We start from the raw sequence: 19825 nt of genomic DNA, 5'->3' as shown, positions 1-19825 counted from the left end.
ACAATCGGCAGAAGTCCAGTTCAGGGCGTCCTGAGGCGCAGTAAAACTTGCAAAATAATTTAATACCGGGTCATTCTCCCCTGACTCGCGACCACGGCTCTCATCCTGTCTGGTAAGAAATCATAGAGCGCGGCCACGAAGTCTGGCTCAGCCCCGAAGCCACTCCCATTCACCTCTCATTGCTTTCAACGATTTGTGGGCAGTAGCCCGGTGGAGGGGACGCCGTGACATGGCTACCTTGATGCGCCTCCAAATGGCTTCGATGATATTCAGATCGGCTCCTTTTAGGAACGAAGGCAGCTTCGTCAGGCAGCGCTCCTCGAGGAGATACGAGCGTGACAGCGCATTTTCCACTTCGGCGCTTTCTTGAAATGCACTGAAATGCATGTTAGCTGAAAACGTGAACATTGGGATAGCAGACGGCCGGAAGAGCGCAGCGGCGCAGTGAGCGCAAGTGATGATTTATCTAGGCCTCAGGGTGCGCCGTGTTTAAGGAGCGATGCGACAGGCGACGCAGGTAGTACCGTGCACAGGCCGGAGGACTGTTTCAGCTCATATTGTCCGCGATAGTACCAGACACCGGTATAAGTTGGGAGCGGCCTGTACGTGAATACTGGTAGCCGGTACGGACCTGTCGACCGGCATAAAGAGGTACACGTTTTCTTAGTTGGGGAGGGGTATCGAAATTTAAAAAAAAAAAAAAATCAATAAAAGTGAAGACTTAAGCAGAGAACGTGCTTCTCCCCAAGCATCTTTTTTTCACAGCGTCAGCTTTTAGTGCCTTGATCCCAGACTTGTACCGTACGCATTACAAGTAATCAAATTACTTGTAATCGATTACTTTTTGGAGTAATTTTGTAATCAGTTGATTACTTTTATTAGGCAGCAATCAGTGCTTTTTGAAGTAATAAAATTACTTGTAACCGTTACAATTTGTCCACGGGACCGCCCCCCCTACTCCCCCCCCCCCCCCCCCCCCCCCCCGGGGCAAACGCCTTTTTTTTTTATTAAATGACAAAATAAAATTTGTTTTTTTTTTTGTTTTTTTTTTCGAACGGAAAAAAAGAAAGATTTTTGCAGAGCTGTAGGAAACGAGGTCAAACTCTTTCTATGTGCAGTTTCTGTGGAATGTCCGTTTGTTTTTTTTTTCGAGCTGGGACTGGGAGTGGGAAGCCCCAGGGACCACGGGGCGTGACAAAGGCCATTCAGGGCAAAGTTTGAGGAAGCAGAATGTAGCTTTGTGAGTTCTTTGTTCAAACTAGCCCCCTCACGCACGCACACAGAAATAAAAAAAATAAAAATATCCTGCTCAGGGTACCTACTTGCAGCCCGTAGGAGAACCAGAACCGAAGAATGTCTATAGCGGATGCAAAATATAACAAAGGCAGTTGAAATATTTCCCCTACGTGGTCTTTGTGACCAGCAATGTTTCGAGTTGAGAAGTGGTCGGGGCGATCTCTTCCGCTAATGGATACTACACATGATCCGTTTCAAATCCTGGAGCTGCTGCTCTTTTGTATCACATGCGAGCTCATCCACATGTGAATAATAAAATGAGCGACGCAAACATTGAGCGACAACCCTTGGTCAAGCTTCACAAGATCTAGAACCCCCTCCGCTCCCCCCCCCCCCCCCCCCGACACACGCACACACACTGGCGAACGCCCAAATTATTAAACGTCTTCAAATGAATTCTATGCTTGTGTCCGCATTGTGAAGGTGCCACGACCACGAAGAGGGAGCCAGTCTTTCTTCTTCAATACTTGTGCAAATGTGAAATATAGGTTGGAAATAGCTCATTGTTATGAGCGCTAAAGATGTGTCTTCACATAATAAAGTAATCGGAAAAGTAACGATTACTTCTTCAAGTAATGTCAATTGCTTTTAACGTCGAGTAATCAAGTAATCTAATCGAATACTTTTTAGCCAAAAGTAATAGTAATTGTAATCGATTACTCTTTTTAGTAACGTGTACAATACTGCTTGATCCCCGGTATTTTGACTGCGTATGTGTAAACAAAAACTTTCCCCGCCAAATTTAGCATAAAAATTGACGTCACAAGGCGTATGGACCAATTGAGATCCGCCAATAAATTTAGCGTAAAACTTCTCACCACGTGACCTATGCGCCAATTCAGTTCCGCCGCTAAATTTAGCGGATCAATCGACGTCACGTGCTCATGCACCAATTAAGTTTCTCACTAAATTTGGCGGGAAAATTGATGTCTCGTGATCTCACGTAACAGGACCTACAAACAAATTTACGTCCCCCACTAAAGTTAACAGGAATATTTACATCACGTGACCTTTACGCCATTTCAACTTCCTCGTTAAATTTAGCGAAAATATTTCCGTCGCGTGGCCACTGCAGCACTTCAGTTTCCGCACAAAATTTTGTAGGGAAACTAATTTGCCTGTAGATATCGTGACGCCAGGTTACGTGACATCAATTTTTCCCCTAAATTTAGCGAAAAACATAACTTCACATGACCTATTCACCAATTCAGTTTTTCCGCTATATTTGGCGGAAAAGATTGACGTCACGTGACTTATTCCCAAATTTTGTTTCCACGTTAAATGTGGCGGGAAAATACATCACGACCTTAAAGTCATTTATTTAATAATCAGCGACATATTGACGCTAAATCAACGCAATGCCATTCCTATATCAGATCACAGCATGAGGCACGATCGCCGCAAGGGAATTGATCGCAATCGTCATATCGAAGGATAAGGAGCACTGCTATCGCTGTCTAAACGCATCACGTCATGTTATCGGAGCGAACTGTTTTTTTCTAATGAGAACGTCTTGGACCCCTTGGAGACATTCTTAGCAAAATGTGTATCTAGTTTCTGGAACTTTTATGAAAATTTGAGTATCACAGATGTGTGCGCACAGCTGGAATAGGACAGCAACATATGTGAAACAAATTTCGGACGTTATACAGCAACATTTCCTCACTCCGAAAACTGGTGTTGTTCAAAGATATGAATCAGTAGCAAAACAGGCAGCTTTTGGAAGAAAAGTTCTTTTATTACTTCAAGATATATGCATGAGGGACCTTGAGTTGATATAATTTTAGTTCTTATTTTTTCTATCAGAGCAGTTCTTGATTGTGTAGTTGAATGCCTGACCTTTGCAGTGTTTTTTTAATTCATTTAGGCATTTTTCCGGAGGACTATCAAAGTGTTCTTTTTTCACCATCAGGTTACAGTCTGAAAATTGAAGTCAGTTTGAAACAAAACATTAAGCTCCTGAATAAAAGCCATTTTGACTTTATGCTTGGATTAGTAATTTTCTAACTAAACAAAACGTTGAACTGATTTTTTGCTTCATTACCCTGGTTTTTAACATACAGCAATATTGAAGCACGCTGGTGTATTTATGAAAGCACCGTTGTCCAAATTCAAAATCTTCTAAGGTTTTCTGCGCCCCCCCCCCCTTTCCCCAAGCAACAACAACAAAAAGGAAACAAATTGTTATTAGCTTCCTACTTCTAAAAGAAAATATTAAGGTCGTTGTATGGCAGGGCTGGGAAGAGATTCCCCCCAAAGTATCCCGGAACACAAATACTGAGATACAGAAATTTTAGGACGAAAAACCAGATACTTAGACACATTTGTTTCTGAAGTACTGGGGTATCCCTTATATACTTCTGAAAAAAGGGGAAAAAATAACTCCGAATACATTTACAGAGAAATACATTATGCATACATAAGTACATACTATACATTATTTCCTGAACCTTAATACGTCGGAAGGCAGCAGTTCGTGACGGATGCAGATAGTAGCTACTATCTGCAGCCGCCACGAACTGCTGTCTCCTGACCTACTAACGTACGGGAAATAATGTACAGTGTGTACTTATGTATGCATAATGTATGCATACATCTATTTATCTGTAAATGTATTCGGAGTTACATTTTCTCCTTTTTTTTCAGAAGTGTTCCAGAAGTGCACGTGTTTTGGCGACTGATTACTATATAAAGGACTTTCTTTTTCGGCTATTTTCAGGAACAAACGTAACCAAATGCTCAATCCTGGAAGAGTATTACAATGTAAGCGCTACATAAATATAATTCACTAATGAGATCAAAATAATTTATTGAAATATGTCTTGATATAGAAATACAGGTACACGAAAGTGTCTTAAATACACTACCTCGGTACATTTGTATCGCGACACTGCTTAGTCCAGCTCTATGGCTACAGTTTAGTCGTTATTTAGGCCCGCTCAAAACGGAGCAATTTCGCCTGGCAACTTGACAACACAACACCAGCACCACGGGCCGCCCACGTTCACACGCAGCAGCCGAATTGCTACGACTTGCCATCACCATCATCATTCACTTTGAATTTTATGGCACTATTTAGGCGCACCGCTACGCGCTAAAAACATGTTTTTATATCTTTGAATTGCGTTGAGAATGCTAACTCATCTTCCTGAAAAATGTATTTCCAAAAACGATCGATTTCAAACCAGAACCAAGTCCTTAGCTGTCAGCATCACTACCAATGGGTGTCACGTGAAAATATCGCGTCCCTGATTGGCTGCTGCTGCTGCTTCAAACGGCTCCGAGTTGTTCGAGTTGCTCGTCCGTCTTGAGCCGGACCCGGTCTCAGCAATTCGTGTTGATCTAGGCAAAGCTAGGGAACAACACGCCAGCAACCTCAAAATTGCTGGAAAAGTTGCGCCGTCTGAAGCGGAGCTTACGTCACGTTATCTTCATTTTTTGCGGGAATGGTGCCGCAATTTCGAGGATGCTTAGAGCCTGCCGAGTGAGTTATCGGCTTGTTTAGGCGATCTCCGTAAACTCATCAGGGCGCCTGAAAGGTAAAGTGGAAGCTCCTTGCACCTTGTTTTACGTTAGCAGAGCGAACGCTCGAGACGAAGCGGGCACCTCTTCAGCATTCACTCTACTAAAGTAAAAGGAGGTGGGAGGAGCATCGACTTTACTCTTATTTTGTCATTGACAATATCCATTGATACTCGAGTCGTCAAATACCTTGCTGATAAATACTGTCCACTTTCCTCGTTTGCAGGAGAGAGAACTTTGTGAGACGGGTGGTTCGAACCAACCCACAAAACGTATGCCGGAAACGTCCCGGAAAGAGGAGGGGCATCAATGGTGGCGTCAAGGTGACGAATTCCGGGTCCCGCTTTTCAGGTACAAAGTTGAATATATTGATCTTTCATCGAAGCCGGACGAGAGACCCATTGAGGAGTAAAGCGGTGCAGCCTCCTCGGCCTTTTCGCAATCCTTGAGCGTGGTAGGGTGTGTATGTCTGCGTGTGTGCGTGTGTGTGTGTGTGGGGGGGGGGGGGGAGTGCAGTTGTCGTTTTTCGGGAACTCTACAAAAAGACGAAGGGTGGTTAAGGAGCAGTTATTTTTTTGTTGTTATATTCACCCCCTGTCATATTCACCTCCGCAAACACGCACAAAAATAGATGTTACACTTGCAAAAGACTGTCCGTATATTTGTCTAAGACAAGTGAAAGAAAATACTAACGTAGTTTCCTGCATGAATGAAACTGATTGTATCATTTACTAGATGTTTAATTTGATCATATCTTTTTTCCTTGCAATCCTTGTGCAGCACCATTTAGGCTAACAGTAGAAGATATCCGAAACTGCTTGGTGTTCTGGCAGTACTGTACACGCGACCATTTTGGTAGCGTCAAGTATCTTGTTTCGGTTTCCTCAGCATTTCCACGGCATGGACGATATGCCACTGAGTGCTATTCGGAAACCATATTGTTTTCTGACTTCCGATCGCCCAACGTGAACAAAAGACTAGGGCCTTTCATCTTTGAGGACACTTTTAATTCTTTTTTCGGTGCGAATACGCATGAAGTCCCACTGTTTAGCAATAGCCTGCTCCACGCCAATGCATGCAACTAAAGGTTAATTTTTCTTTCTTTTTTTAGTTGTCGCTAGGGACATTTTTTTATGGAACGTTTTGTGTTTCTTTTTTTTAAGAAAAATGTGCATGGGCAATATTTTGCAGGCGTTGCGCAGACCTAAAATTGGTTTCAGATAGCTTTGGCCTCAAGCTCAGCTGACGGATGTTGCGCAATAATGAAACTTTGTTCGAGCCTGGCAGAATAACTGCATTCGCTTTCTTAAAATCGCCCGCCAAGTTTCTTTGCACTAAAAAGAAAAAAAAATGTTTACCTTGGCTGCGACAAAAAAAAAAAAAAAAGAGATTGCGAATTGAAGTTGGCACTGCCCGTCTTGCTCCATTCGACATCCGCAACGTAAGTTTTTGGCGCCGCCGATATAGAGTTTTTAGCCACTAGGATGAACCTAACTTGAACATGGTGTTCGTCAAGAGAGACAGCAAAATTCCGTCTCTGGGAGTGTTGAGCTAACAGACAAGTTGTCCGTGTCCCTTGTGTTTTCGATTCTACATGACTACACTTTAAATATTCAAGGATATTATATCAAGCAACTCTCCTATTTACTTTTAGAGGTGTTTTACAAGCCTAGTTTACCGGCGCCAGATGAAGCTTATAGAAACCGCTGCAAAGCAATGAGATTTTTCTGGCTTTCCAAACTAATTACTTTTTCATATATATAACATTAAAATGAGGGCTCTGTGGTGCTCTCAAATCAAGTCAAATTAAAACAGATGAAGTTTATTTGTTTAAACATTTTGTTGTTGTTTTTTTTTGTTAACACTGTTAACCATGCGCATGTTCAATTACGGTTGGTGGTGTATATTAAAACTTCCATCTTTTTGCATCGCTTAACAGCTTTGGTCCTTGGTCTCGCCCGCATACATTAAACTGCTTGCGCATCAAGAAAAGCGAAAGCCGACACTGCAACGCGCTTTAAAATATATATATATATATATATATATATATATATATATATATATATATATATATATTCAAAAACAAAGTTTGAACAGCTTCGTGAAAATATTATAGCTAAGTTCAATTGTTGTAAAGGGCTTCAAGACGCGCCGTAGCGTCCGCATCTTTCTTCGCGATGTTACCGATTGTTTTTCTCAAAAGCTGCGTCACAAGTAACAAGTAAAAAAGAAAATTGTGAACCCTGTTTACAACAGGCATGAATCGAAGGTTTATTCCTCAGCGGAACGCAGCAACGCGTTGGCTTCGCATCTCTCGCAACAAGCGCTGTCGCTTGTTTACATGTGGCCTTTGCCGGTCCAGTCACTGGTTTTGTTTTCTAGCCGCTACCAAGATGGCGGACGTAGTTATCGGCGCGCTACTAGATGGAGCTGTCCATTTAGCAGATGGTCTATTGTTGCGCTCTGCTAAATGCTTTACAATCTCTGCGTTAGGCAACTTCGACGAAACCGCCATCTTGTGTTTTAAAATTATATTTTACGTGCAGCGGCTAGTTTACCAATGTACGAAAATTCACATGTCAAAGGGATGTCGTGTACTAAACACTTCTCCTTCACTGAAGATTGTGCGTGCTTGTTTGCACATTTCTGATCACCGTGCAAAGGCGTCAAAGTACTAATTAGAAAGTCGAAAAAACTATTGTTACATTATAATGCCCCAGCACCCTAGTGAAAAATCTTAGATGTATAAGAAATGTCTTGGTTCAATAAACGGATATGATCATTTATGATCATATGAAAACCTACAAGAACCCGATGAACACATATAAAAACTATATATAATTATATTAGATTATATAAGTAGTTATAATGAACTAACTATATGTTTCTTATAAGTTCTTATTTAATCAATATATTGTTCTTATATGTTCTTATAAAGTTCTTGTATGCTGCTATATGAACTTATTTAATCATATACGTTTATTGGACCATGAAATATCTTATACATATGATTTTTCACTGGGACAGCGCGTTATAATAACATTTTTTTTTTGTTTTAAAAATAGTAGACACGCCCATCTTTCCGTCCTTTTTGACGTAGAAATTCGTCTTCTCCAGAAATTGGAATGCGGTGCAAAGTTGGGAAATCGATGTCAACAAAACTTGTTCACAGAATATCACAAAAAACTTTGTCATGGAAGTGACATCACTGACGTGAAAATAAATTTGAAGTTAATTTGAACGAGGAAGTAAGCAAACAGAGCAAACTTCGAGCTCTCGTGCGGGACGACGCACTCCTGGCACCACGGTATACCAGTGACGCAGGCTATTGCGTACGCCACAGAGGTGCCGTCGGCTACTTTCATCCGTAAGTGCTTCTCCCCCCCCCCCCCCCTCCCCCATAAAAGAAAAAAATGAAAGACGTTTACAATTACCTGCAACGCCCAATGAGAGCGCAGCTTTTGAGGAGGAGGCGAGGGTACAGAAGGGAGACTATGCCCTTCCTCCCCCTCCTTACACTCCCTTCCTCCTTTCCCTCTACCCTCGCATATAGCGGGAAATTTTCGGCAAATTTCCCGCAAAATATCACGGAACACATGATCTGCTAAATTTAGAGGGGAAGCTTTTTTCGCTAAATATAGCAGGGTATTTTTTCCATACATTTAGCGTGAAGATTTCCCCGCTATCCTTAGCGGAAAATTTCCCCGCTAAATTTAGCAGAAAAGAATTTACGCTAAACATAAGGAGAAATTTCCCTCGCTAAATGTACCTGGCAAGTATCTCCATTAAATTTAGCGGGTAAATTTCCCCACTAAATTCAGCAGAAATTTTGTTCCACTGAATCTAGGGAGGAATTCTTCCACTAAATTTAAGGAGAAAACGTTTCGGCTAAGTTTTGCGGGAAACTTTTTCAGCTATATTTAGCGGAAATATCTTTCCCCTAAATATAGCGGTGAGATTTTTTCGTAAATTTAGCGGGATAATTTGCAGCTAAATGTTGGGGGAAATTTTTTTCGGTAAATTTAGCGGAGAATTTTTCGCCCTAAATTTAGTAGATAAATATTCCCGTTAAATTGAGGGGGAAAATGTTTCATCTAGATGCATCACGGAAATCTTCCACAGAACTGTGCTGTAAAAATTATTCGCTAAATTTAGCGGGGAAATTTATCCGCTAAACGTAGCCGCAAAGTTTTCTTTCTAAAGTTAGCGGTGAACTTTTCCGCTACATTTAGCGGGAAATTTTTCCGCCAAACTTAGGCACCGTGTTATGTCAAGAGTTGAACGTCACATGGGACGTCACGTGTGACGTTTTATGGTAAACGTCTCATAATGCAACGCGTGGCTACGCCGATGGCCACGGCGACGCCGTTCAAGCCGGAAATGGGCGCCTAAGAGCTGCGCTCTAAAACACACACCGATACCATCTTGCATCAGCCCCACCTACATACAGTCACACGAACCTTCCACATGGTTTAATGAAATCTACCTCGCCACCTAAAAGAGCAACAGAAAGAGCAATCACAAATGAGCCCACTCCATGAGTCGGCATAAAATATGATTCTATGTCTCTAGCTGTCTTGTTTTTGTGTCGAGACAAAATCTTATAGAAAAACGGCGAGCACCCACACCTATACTACACTGGAGCGGTAGCTCCCCGAGGGCGAAGAGCGCCGAGAAAGTTAATGTTCCTTTGCGATTATCTTTACACATTTTCCCGTCTGACCAATATACACCCTGCCACAGGACTGGGGAATTTCGCACACATTCCCGCATGCTCACGCATTATATGGGGTGAGAGATTTGATGTCAGACTGAACGACAGGGCGTCCCGCTCTACTGACAGGGGAACAAAGGACATACGGGAATACAATAGTTCTGGTTGTTGGACTTTGTACTTCTCTAGGTCTAGTATACCCTCTGATCATTCTCACAATAAACTTAGCAACGCCCTCAACAACCGCCGAGGCGAAGCACGCAGAGGCGAGCTTTTAACCTGAGTCGCAAAACTTAACCTTACCTATTGTGACACGACTTCAGTAGAGACACCCGAAATCAAAATTCGGCGTGGCAATTTTCATTACTTAAAACAAGCAAAACTAATAAACTTCACAAAAAAGTAGAAAAATAAAATTGCCGAAAGGGGTAATCACCAGGTCATGCCTTCGGACGTCTATGTTGAAGTCTTGTCAGCAGACGTGTGCTTTAAATTTTGTGACTCAAATTAAAAGGCTTTCCTCTGCGGCCTTCTCCTCGGCGGTTGTTGCGGGCGTTGGGGAGTCCCTTGTGAGAATGTTTTTAATTGGTATACGAGACCTAGAGAAAAACAAGGGCCCACTACTAGACCAGGTGTAGAAAGCTGGGGAGCTGGGCTAGTTGGGACCCAGAAGAGAAGAAGAAAGAATTTGACTATAATCAACAGGCTGTTACGATGCGATGTTATCGCTTATCGCTGTCGCGGCCGCAGCAGAACTGCTGAGTCAGGGGGGCGTACCTCTGGTGCTTGCTGCCGATATAAGCGGCATCGCCGGCAAGCTTTGCGCTTTTTTGGTTCCGGCTGCCGAACAATCAACGCTGCCAAATAAACGTCGGTCTCCGGATTGGTCGATTCTCCCGGAGAAACGTAACAGCTGGTGGCAACGGCGGGATGGATCGACGACGCCGGGTTCCATGGGTGCTGTCGGTGAGTGCCTGAGGCTTCCTTTCCGTTCACCGAGCAGCTTAAGTGTTTAAGGCGGTTAGTTCGGTGGTGTCGCCAAACGGTTGATACGGGCGCTGGGCAAAAGTAGCCAAACTTTTTTGGAAATTTCTGATCATGGATCCGATAAATCTCGCGGCGATTGTGAAGCCCGATTTAATGCTCTTAGCGGAAGAGCTGGGTGTTAAAGTGGTCAAGGCCATGAGAAAGCCCGAGATTATCAAGGCCATTGAAGATTGTGGCGCGGGCGCCGACAAAATTTCCGAGTGTTGGAGCAAAGCCGCCTGTATACTCTGTGCCTGTCAGAAGCGCGCCTCGAGGCCGTCGTGTTTCCTCCTTTCCCTCACTCACCCCCTCCTCTCCTATCGCCCGTGTCAGCCGCGAGACGGCGTCACGCACGTTGGGGATCGGCGTCGTTCGGCAGCGGCGTGTGTGGAGCTGCGTGTTGCGTCGGGTTCTTCCCATCGGAAAGTTTTGTCCTAGAAAAACGTGTTGTTTTCTCTTCCCGATCGTTCTCCGCTCTGCTGCTTTTCGTGTTGGCCAAGAGGTACAATCTGATGCCCGTTCTGCGTTTCTACGTCCATTGAAAACATACTGCTCGAGCCAATAAAAATAAAACATTGCATTTTGAATTATGAACTATTGGATTCAAACTTATGCAGTAATTGAGGGATAAATAGAGCAATTTAAAATATTCCAACTGCCGATTCATACACTTCTGTTTTCTGTAACAAGTATTCAAAGAAAACCAAAAAGGGATTGCTAAAGGAATTCAGAACTACATTTCCCATTTAGGTCTGCCATCACTAACGCATCGCCGTAAAATCTTTCGCTTGTGTCTTTTCCATAAAATATTTCATCAAAATGCTGACCTTCGTCGTAAACTAATTATCCCACCATTCTATATCTCTGCTCGCATTGATCATAGTCATGAAGTCGGTATGCCAAATTCTAAAACTCCGTTGTTTCTATATTCTTTTATTCCTCAAACATCATTGGATTGGAACTACCTTCCCGTCTCAATACCTAATATTACTGATATTGTTCTGTTTAAGAGAGTTCTAACTAACATGTGCACATTGTAATTATTATTTTGATGTCCACTCCCCTCTTCAATGTATTATTACCTTAAGGGTATTTTAAATAAATAAATAAATAAATTCACTTATAGACGCATGTGCGCGTAGTTCAAAGAACCATTGCGTCATGCGCACTGGTTAAACTTCGTGATCTTGGTGCGCGAAAATTCCGAAAATGACCTGTCATGTAGTTTCTCTCAACGCAAGGGCTGCATGCTCTCGCTTTTTGACTTCAAATTTGATTACTTGACGGCACCCGAAGATAGCGGCACGCTTCGACTTCATTTCGTTCTGGCTTATTTTTGCGGTTGTAAAAACGCAGAGCTTACACAAGAGCCTTGCTCAGAACTAAACGGAAAGAACCCGTCTCAAAAGGATGCTGTGCTAAATTACCCAAGCTTCTATTCTTCGTTTCAATTTATCTGCGAGCGAAGCCAAAGCTAGAGGCGCGAGACCAGCGCGTTTGTGTGCTTCTCCCAAGCTTGCGCGCTCGAGCAAAGCCTGAACGCACGGAGCTTCCGTGCTCGCGCTTCCAGCTTTGCCTTCGCTCGCACATAAGGTGAAACGAAGTATAGGTGCATGCGGGGACTGTAAGTACGCGCGCAGCACGTGCTGGCGTCAGCAGCAGTAATTATTTAAAGAAAAGTTCTAGATGAAATAGAATGTTGCACGCGCGTTCGTTGGTACCTTTTTCTTATTTACTTCGAATCTTTCTTACACGCAAAGCGAGCGCGTGCAGATCGTGTAGCTACACTCGCCGTATGCCCGAGGGAGCTAAAACTCGTGTTTTAAACGTTTTGGCATGGCTTGCCAGCGCTTCTAAACGCGTTGCGCCTTTCGCGTCGTCTGCTACGGCGGCAACGTTGGTGGCGCCCCCACGATCGGGCGCGGCGGTGGAGCGCGACTTTTTCGACGGCGCCCGCTATTGTTCTCCCTTCCGTCTGCCAGGCACAGAGTATACAGGCGGCTTTGGTTGGAGCGAGGTGCAGAAGAGACGAAGGGAAGCGGAACTTCACGCGGCTCAAGAAGGGCTTCGCGTTGCTCGAGAAAAACTTGAGCTAGAAATGCTTCAACGTAACTTTGACGCTGGTGAGGCCATTGTGGTGGATAACAGCTCGAAAAAGTTTGACACGCGAGCCCTTTTGCAACCTTTTCGCGTCGGCGGAGACATGGGTCTCTATTTAGTAAATTTCGAACGGGTTTGCGCTAAGATGGGTCTTGTAGAGTCGAGCTGGCCTCAAAGGCTCTTGAGTTTAATGCCAGCGGAGGTGGCCGACGTTTTGGCCCGACTAGATCCTACAGCAGCCGATGACTACGCGTCCGTAAAGTCATGCCTGCTTAGGAAGTTCAGGTTGTTGCCTGAAGCTTTTCGACAGAAATTTCGAGAGACAAGGAAAGGACCGGACGAAAGTTACGCGGAGTTTGCTTATAAGCTTAAAGGCTTTCTGGAAAGTTGGCTCCGTGGTGTCAACTCTTACGAGGATCGTGAAAAGGTGCTGGAGCAGATAGCACTATACTCTGTTTCACTTTCCGTCCGAGCACAGCGGACGCTAGGAGCCATCCCAGCCAATGCGGCGCTGAGGGAGTGTCATGCGACCTTGAGCTCCCGTGTCGCCCCGCCCCACCGGCAGGTCACGCGACTTTCTCCCGGCGCTGGATCGGCTGGAATGGCTCGTGGCGTCCACTGCGCTCGGACTGAAGGTGAAACGGAGTATAGAGCAGTTCCTCTCCTGTATTCCGATAGGTCTAAAGGAGTGGATTCAGGATAGACCGGAAGTAGAAACGGTGCAAAAAGCTGCAGATTACGCGGATGAGTACTGCTCTAAGCACGGGAAGAAAGTTGTTGAAGAAAACCGTAGCTCAAACCGTTTCTACGAACGATGCGGACCTCGCACGTTCGTGAAGAAAGCCGCCGAAAAGTGCAAAGAGAGTGAAGTACCGACAAAGGGAGTGTCTGATTCTGACGAAAAGAAACGTAAAATGAAGGCGTTCGAGGAGCGTAAACCAATAGTGTGCTACAGGTGTAAACAGCCTGGTCATGTCGCTTCTGGTTGCCGCGTCCCTAAAGTTGCTCCCGTTAACTTGTGTCTGGGAGAAGCGGAGGACCTACTCAGGCCGTATCTGTATGACATGAAAGTAAATGGTAAATTCCGCAAAGGTTTACGAGATACCGGCGCCACGTATGATCTGGTACACTCTTCGCTAGTGGAGCAAGAACATTTTACAGGCCACTGTGTGTGGATCCGTCAGGCCTTGGAAAATCGGGCAGTTAGTCTGCCCGTAGCTAAGGTAACACTAAACGGAGCTTTCGGAGTAGTGGAAACGGAAGCAGCTGTTTCTGACGGAGTGCTTCCAAACTGTCCGTACATACTGTCAAACAGAACTGCAAGGCAATTGAGTGAGTCGGGTATACCGCTTGACATGAATCCTGTTCTAGTCGTCACGCGCTCAATGACAACTAGTGCAGTGCCGGAAACACTTCAGACGGAAGCGAGCGCGACGACTGGTAAAACCAGCAGCGGGCCCGATGAAGAGTCGAACGAAGGAGCTGACATGACCACGCTGGTTTCGCCGGAGAGCAGCAATTTTCGTGCGCTAGCCGGTGTAGATAAGCTTACGCTTATCGCCGAACAGTCATCCGACCCGAGTCTTTCAAAGTGTCGTGATAGCGTGGGAAAAGAAAACAAGCCGAACATTTCCTTCTTTATGAGCAACGGCATTCTTTACCGTAGTTTCAAGGACAAATCGGGGAACGAGGTAGATCAGATTGTCGTTCCATCCAAGTATAGAATTGCATTACTCGAGCTTGCTCACGGAGAAGGGTGGTCGGGACACCTAGGAATCAAAGACCAAGTGCAGGCTTTTGGCAGAATATTATTGGCCGGGCTGCTTTAAGGAGGCTGAGCAATTCGTCCGTTCTTGCGACACCTGCCAAAGAACAGGACGACCAAACGAGCGCCGAGAGGCGCCTCTCACACTAGTGCCCATAATCACGGAACCTTTCAAAAGGCTAGTGATAGACGTCGTAGGACCCCTACCTACAACTAAGACGGGTTTTGGGTACCTTCTAACGATATTATGCCCAGCCAGCAAGTTCCCAGAAGCCGTTCCAATGAAAGAGCAGACATCGGTCGAAGTTGTAGATAACTTGCTCTCGGTCTTTTCTCGGATCGGGTTTCCTAGTGAAATTCAATGTGATCTGGGTAGCGTTTTTACCAGTGCTCTAACAACCAGCTTTTTTGAGAGGTGTGGCATTAAGATTGTTCACAGTTCTGTAAGCCACCCGCAACGTAACAGCGTAGAGAGAGCGCACTCGGTAATGAAGCGCATTCTCGGGGCCCTTTGTCACGAGCAGAAAAAAGAGTGGGACTTGGCATTGCCCGCTATGCCTTTCGCGTTGCGAACCGTTGCTCACGAGTCAACTGGTTTCACGCCAGCGGAACTGGTCTATGGACGCAATTTGCGTTCACCTTTACGGTTGCTGCGCGAGGGCTGGGAGGGTGAAGCCGAGAACCCAACAGTGGTGGAGTATGTGCTTTCCTTACTAAACCGTCTCCACAAAACGCGTGAGCTAGTTGAGGCTAACCTGGGAAAAGCGCAGTCGCGAGGTAAAACCTACTATGACAAAAACAGCCGCCTCCGAACGTTTAAGGTGGGTGACCAAGTCCTACTTTTGAGGTCTTCTAAGGCTCATAAGTTGGAATTGCAATGGGAAGGACCAGCAACGGTCCAGCAGAGGCTATCCGAGACAAATTACGTGGTAAAACTGCCAGGTCGCAGAAAAGAGGTCCGCATATACGATTGCAACCTCATAAAGCCGTACGTGGAAAGGGTGCAAGTAGTCAGCATTGCACTAAACCAACCAGAGGAAGTTCCTACACGAATTCCTGAGCTGGGAAAAACCGACGGGATCCTGACAATCGCCGAAGTCGTAGAGGCCGCAGTCGATAAGACGCTCACCCAAAACCAGTTTTCGGATCTTACGGCATTAATTGGCAAATACCAAAAATTGTTTTCAACTATTCCCGGAAGGAGTCTAGTCGAACATGACATCGAAGTGAGGACTCGGTCAAATATTCAGTGTAAGGCCTATCGCTTTTCCCCCCGCCAAGAAGAGCTATTAAAGCAGTCCGTAGATCAAATGCTAGAGCTAGGGTTGATTGAGCGGTGCGAGAGCGACTTCGTGTCTCCTATGATTCTAGTAGAGACTCCAGGAAAAGAACCTCGTCCCTGTATGGACTACCGAAAGTTAAACGCGGTAACGGTAACAAAAGTCTACCCAATCCCTAATATCGAAACTTGCATTGAGAAAGTAAGCAAAGCCAAGTTTATCTCAACCATCGACCTCGTTAGAGGTTACTGGCAAGTGCCACTTACCGCGAACGCCAGCAACCTTGCCGCCCTCATGACCCCGTTTGGTGTTTTTAAGCCGCTTGTCCTGAGCTTTGGACTGAAAAACGCACCCTATGCGTTTTCGAGACTGATGAATCTGGTACTGGTCGGAACCGAGTCTTTTGCGTTGCCGTACCTAGACGACGTCGCTATATTTTCGGACACGTGGAGAAAGCACGTTCAGCACCTAGAACAGGTGTTCTCGCGCCTGCAAGACGTAGGACTTACAGTCAAGGCGAAAAAGTGTAAGTTTGGCCGAGGCGAAGTATCGTATCTCGGACACGTAGTCGGTCAAGGAATGAGACGTCCACAAGAACTCAAGGTTCAGGCCATTAAAGAGTTTCCCTTGCCACAAACAAAAAAAGATTTGATGTCCTTTATCGGACGGGTGAATTACTACCACCAGTACATTCCCCAGTTCTCTGAAAAGGCGAGTCCCCTGACGGATGCGCTCAAGAAAACTGAGCCCACTAAGATCAAATGGGACGATCGCAAGATACATGCGTTTGAGGCTCTTAAGTTAACCTTGGCGACTCAGCCCGTATTAGTCAGCCCTGACTACACAAGACCCTTCTTAGTGCAGTGCGACGCCAGCGAAAAAGGACTCGGCGTCGTTTTAAGCCAAGAAAATGAAGGGGAAGAGCACCCCGTTTTGCTTGCAAACAGGAAGCTAACTTCAAGGGAGCAAGCCTACAGTACCATCGAAAAAGAATGCGCTTGTCTCGTATGGGCTGTAGAAAAGCTTCGCTGCTATCTCTATGGTTCGGAGTTTATTTTAATTACAGATCATAGACCACTCACATGGCTTCAGCAGCTGTCCCCCAAGAACGGTTGCTTGATACGCTGGAGGTTGACCCTCCAGGAATATTCTTTCTTGGTTCGACATAAAAAAGGAAAGCTTCATGCGAACGCAGATTGTCTGAGCCGAGCGCTCTAACCGGCGCACAGTGCGATTTTCTGTTTCTTTTTTCTCATCTGCACATTTGTAAATAGTTCCATTCAGTTTCATTCATTAGCTGTCTATTCCCGAAAGATCGGGAACGATATTTTCAAAAAATTCTGGCTGCGTTTGGGGCATATTTTGTAAGCTATTTCTTTTGAATAATTCGTGCTCTCGGTGAGTGGAAAGGGCGTTTCGGGTGCCTCCGCAGTTTCTGTGCTGCTTGGTTGTTGTTGGCCCTTCTCATTCCCCTCAGAAGCACGACGGACCTCTGTTGTCATCCCGACGTCCTGGCACCGACGGCACGTGACAGCCGCTGCTACTCCTGGGCCGCTGGCGACTTTGGCTCATGGTCGCAAGGAACGCCATCGCCGCTCCCTCCTGCGCCTCTCGGTCCGCACAGTCGACGCTTCCGACCAGTCAAGGACACTGAAAACTGCAGTGACGGTGTTGGGCCGCGCGTCGACGCTTCACCCTTCTGTTGTACACTCGTATGTCCGATCCTTGTCCCACTTAATCAAGCACCTGGCCAATAAGTTTGATGTGCCTGTGGTCTTCTCGGCGCCATCTAAGTGTCCTGCCTTTGTTCCGCTGTGACTAGAGCGGGACGGCTTGCTGTTCAACGGGCCGTTGAATGTGCAAGCTGAACTGTGTACCAAACCCCCCTGTGCTTTGGCAGGATGTATATTGGTCACACGGGAAGATGTGTAAATATAAGGGAAAGGGAACTTTGTTTTTTCCTTGCGTTTTTGCCCTCGAGCAACCTAGCGATCCCTTCTAGTTGAAGGTGCCAGATAAGGGTTTTCTACAAAACGCGAATCTCTTTCATGCGACGACTGCGTTATGGTGCAGATTTTAGGAAACGAATGGGGTGCGAAGCAGAAGGGTGAACTAAATGACGCAATTTCGGGCCTACGGAATGTGCTTCGCCATGAGTATTTCCTGTCGTTACTTGTAAAAAGGAGCATCAAGGGACTTTAATTGTGGTAGGTGTGGCTGCTCGCCGTCATTTCATGACATTTAGATTGTGTCTTGACACAAATCAAAAACCGTCGAGAGATCCAGGAAGCGCATTTCATGGCGGCTCATGGAGCGTACGCCTGTGTGAGCGCTCCTTTGTTGCCCCTGTAAGTAATGCGCCTGATTTAACGAAAAAAATGTGGCAAGTTCTTGTGACTGTGTAGGCGTGGCTGATGCCAGATGTTATCGTTTTTTTTTTTTCTCTTCCCTTTGTCCTCTTTTATTTTTGTTTTTGCACGGCAATACATTTTCAGGTTAAGTCAGTGCATTTTTTATGTGCTTTTTCGTCGTGCTCCTACGTCTTTTAGCGCTGTTCCCACCAAACGAGTGTGCACCACCAACTAGCCCAACTGCATGCCTTTTATGCTTCTTCCCTTTCCCAGGTCATGTCGGAAGAAGCTAACTTTTTTTTTTCAAGTTAAAGGAATACGCAGAGAATAGTGTCGTGACTGCGTCTCTTTCTCGTTGTGAATGCGATATACTGTGTCTTTTATAGTTCCAGGGGTGGACGCAATCAAATGGTCAAATAATTGTACCTATTTTTTAAGTTTCTGCATAATCGTAGAAGTAAAAACAAATGTACTATATCAAAAAAGTTACTTAATAACCTGCTTGAAGATTATTTTTTGTGCGCGCTATTCATTTACTTGAGGTAATACACAGTAAACTCGAAACACTTAGACGACGTAAATGTTTTAACCGCCAACTACACCAATGTGCGCAAGTTAGTTTTTGACACCCACCTTTTGGAGAAGATTTTGTGTCCGCGTTCCTTGTTATTATACACGATTTCATGTCGGAAAACAATAGATATAGTTCGTATTGTGGATCAATAGATGGTTCTGTTGAAAAGTGTATGATATATTGTTACAGACAAAAATTCGACAAAGATAAAGGATTTTAGAAAGAGCAAAGTTATTTCGAACAAAATAGCGAGCAAAATGTAATGTCTTTGCTTTAGTAATTACTGCTGCATTTGAAGCATGCCTGCTGTCTGTAGGCTTTTATCTTGGAAGGCACGTCGACTTTCGTGATTTGTACGAAACCTCATAAAGCACACAGTATTAAAGTGGTAATGGTGGCGCAACTATTAACCCACCGAGGTAAGGGGGAAGCCAGCATATTTTCTACTGGATTATATTGATATAATGTGCACGGTACCGCTACAACCTACGTCCTAATACACACCTGAATAGTGATAAGAGACGAACCAACACTTTGTCAAGTACAACAACAAAAAAGGAGAGAATAAAGCTGCTCATATATTAATGGAACGAATTCCAGATCTAAACATTATTCTAAAATGTCAAGGGTTCACTCTAATTTGGCGTGTACAAAACTAAAAAAATACTACGCAATGGCCTACATGCTCAAGGAATAAGCGATGAGAAGTGGATTTATAAGTCAAAAGCTATCCTCTTGTAACAAAAAAAAACAAAAAACCTGGAGACGCTTAAGGTTCGCCTTTAAGAGGCAACTCCGGCCAAAACTCAAATTGACATAAATTACTGGTATTGCTGTAGCAACACACTATACGACCCCATCCAAAATATTACGTCCCTGGGACGCCGCATTCTCAACTAATGCGCCGATAATAAAAATGCGACCCGCCGCGAGTCGCTGCTCCTTAGCGGGCGGCCAGCGGGTTGCCGATCGCTGAAGCAACATTGAGCCGTGACATCAGTATCGTTCTCTTTTTTTTTTTACTCCGGTCCGGGCGTTGCGCGGAGTGCGCTTCTTTGAGCCGCTACCACCGCTACTTCGGGTTGTGATTGGCGTGTTTAGCCGTTGCTTTTGTCTGTAGCCCGCGTAGCTTCGGTATAGCCTTTTGTTTATTTGCTTGTGAGGACTCCAAGACTCGTTTTAGCGAGTAACTCGGTG

The sequence above is a fragment of the Ixodes scapularis genome, unplaced genomic scaffold, assembly GCF_016920785.2.
Source record: "Ixodes scapularis isolate PalLabHiFi unplaced genomic scaffold, ASM1692078v2 ptg001547l_1___fragment_1__unscaffolded, whole genome shotgun sequence".
Taxonomy (NCBI): domain Eukaryota; kingdom Metazoa; phylum Arthropoda; class Arachnida; order Ixodida; family Ixodidae; genus Ixodes; species Ixodes scapularis.
This window is presented reverse-complemented; position numbering follows the sequence as displayed.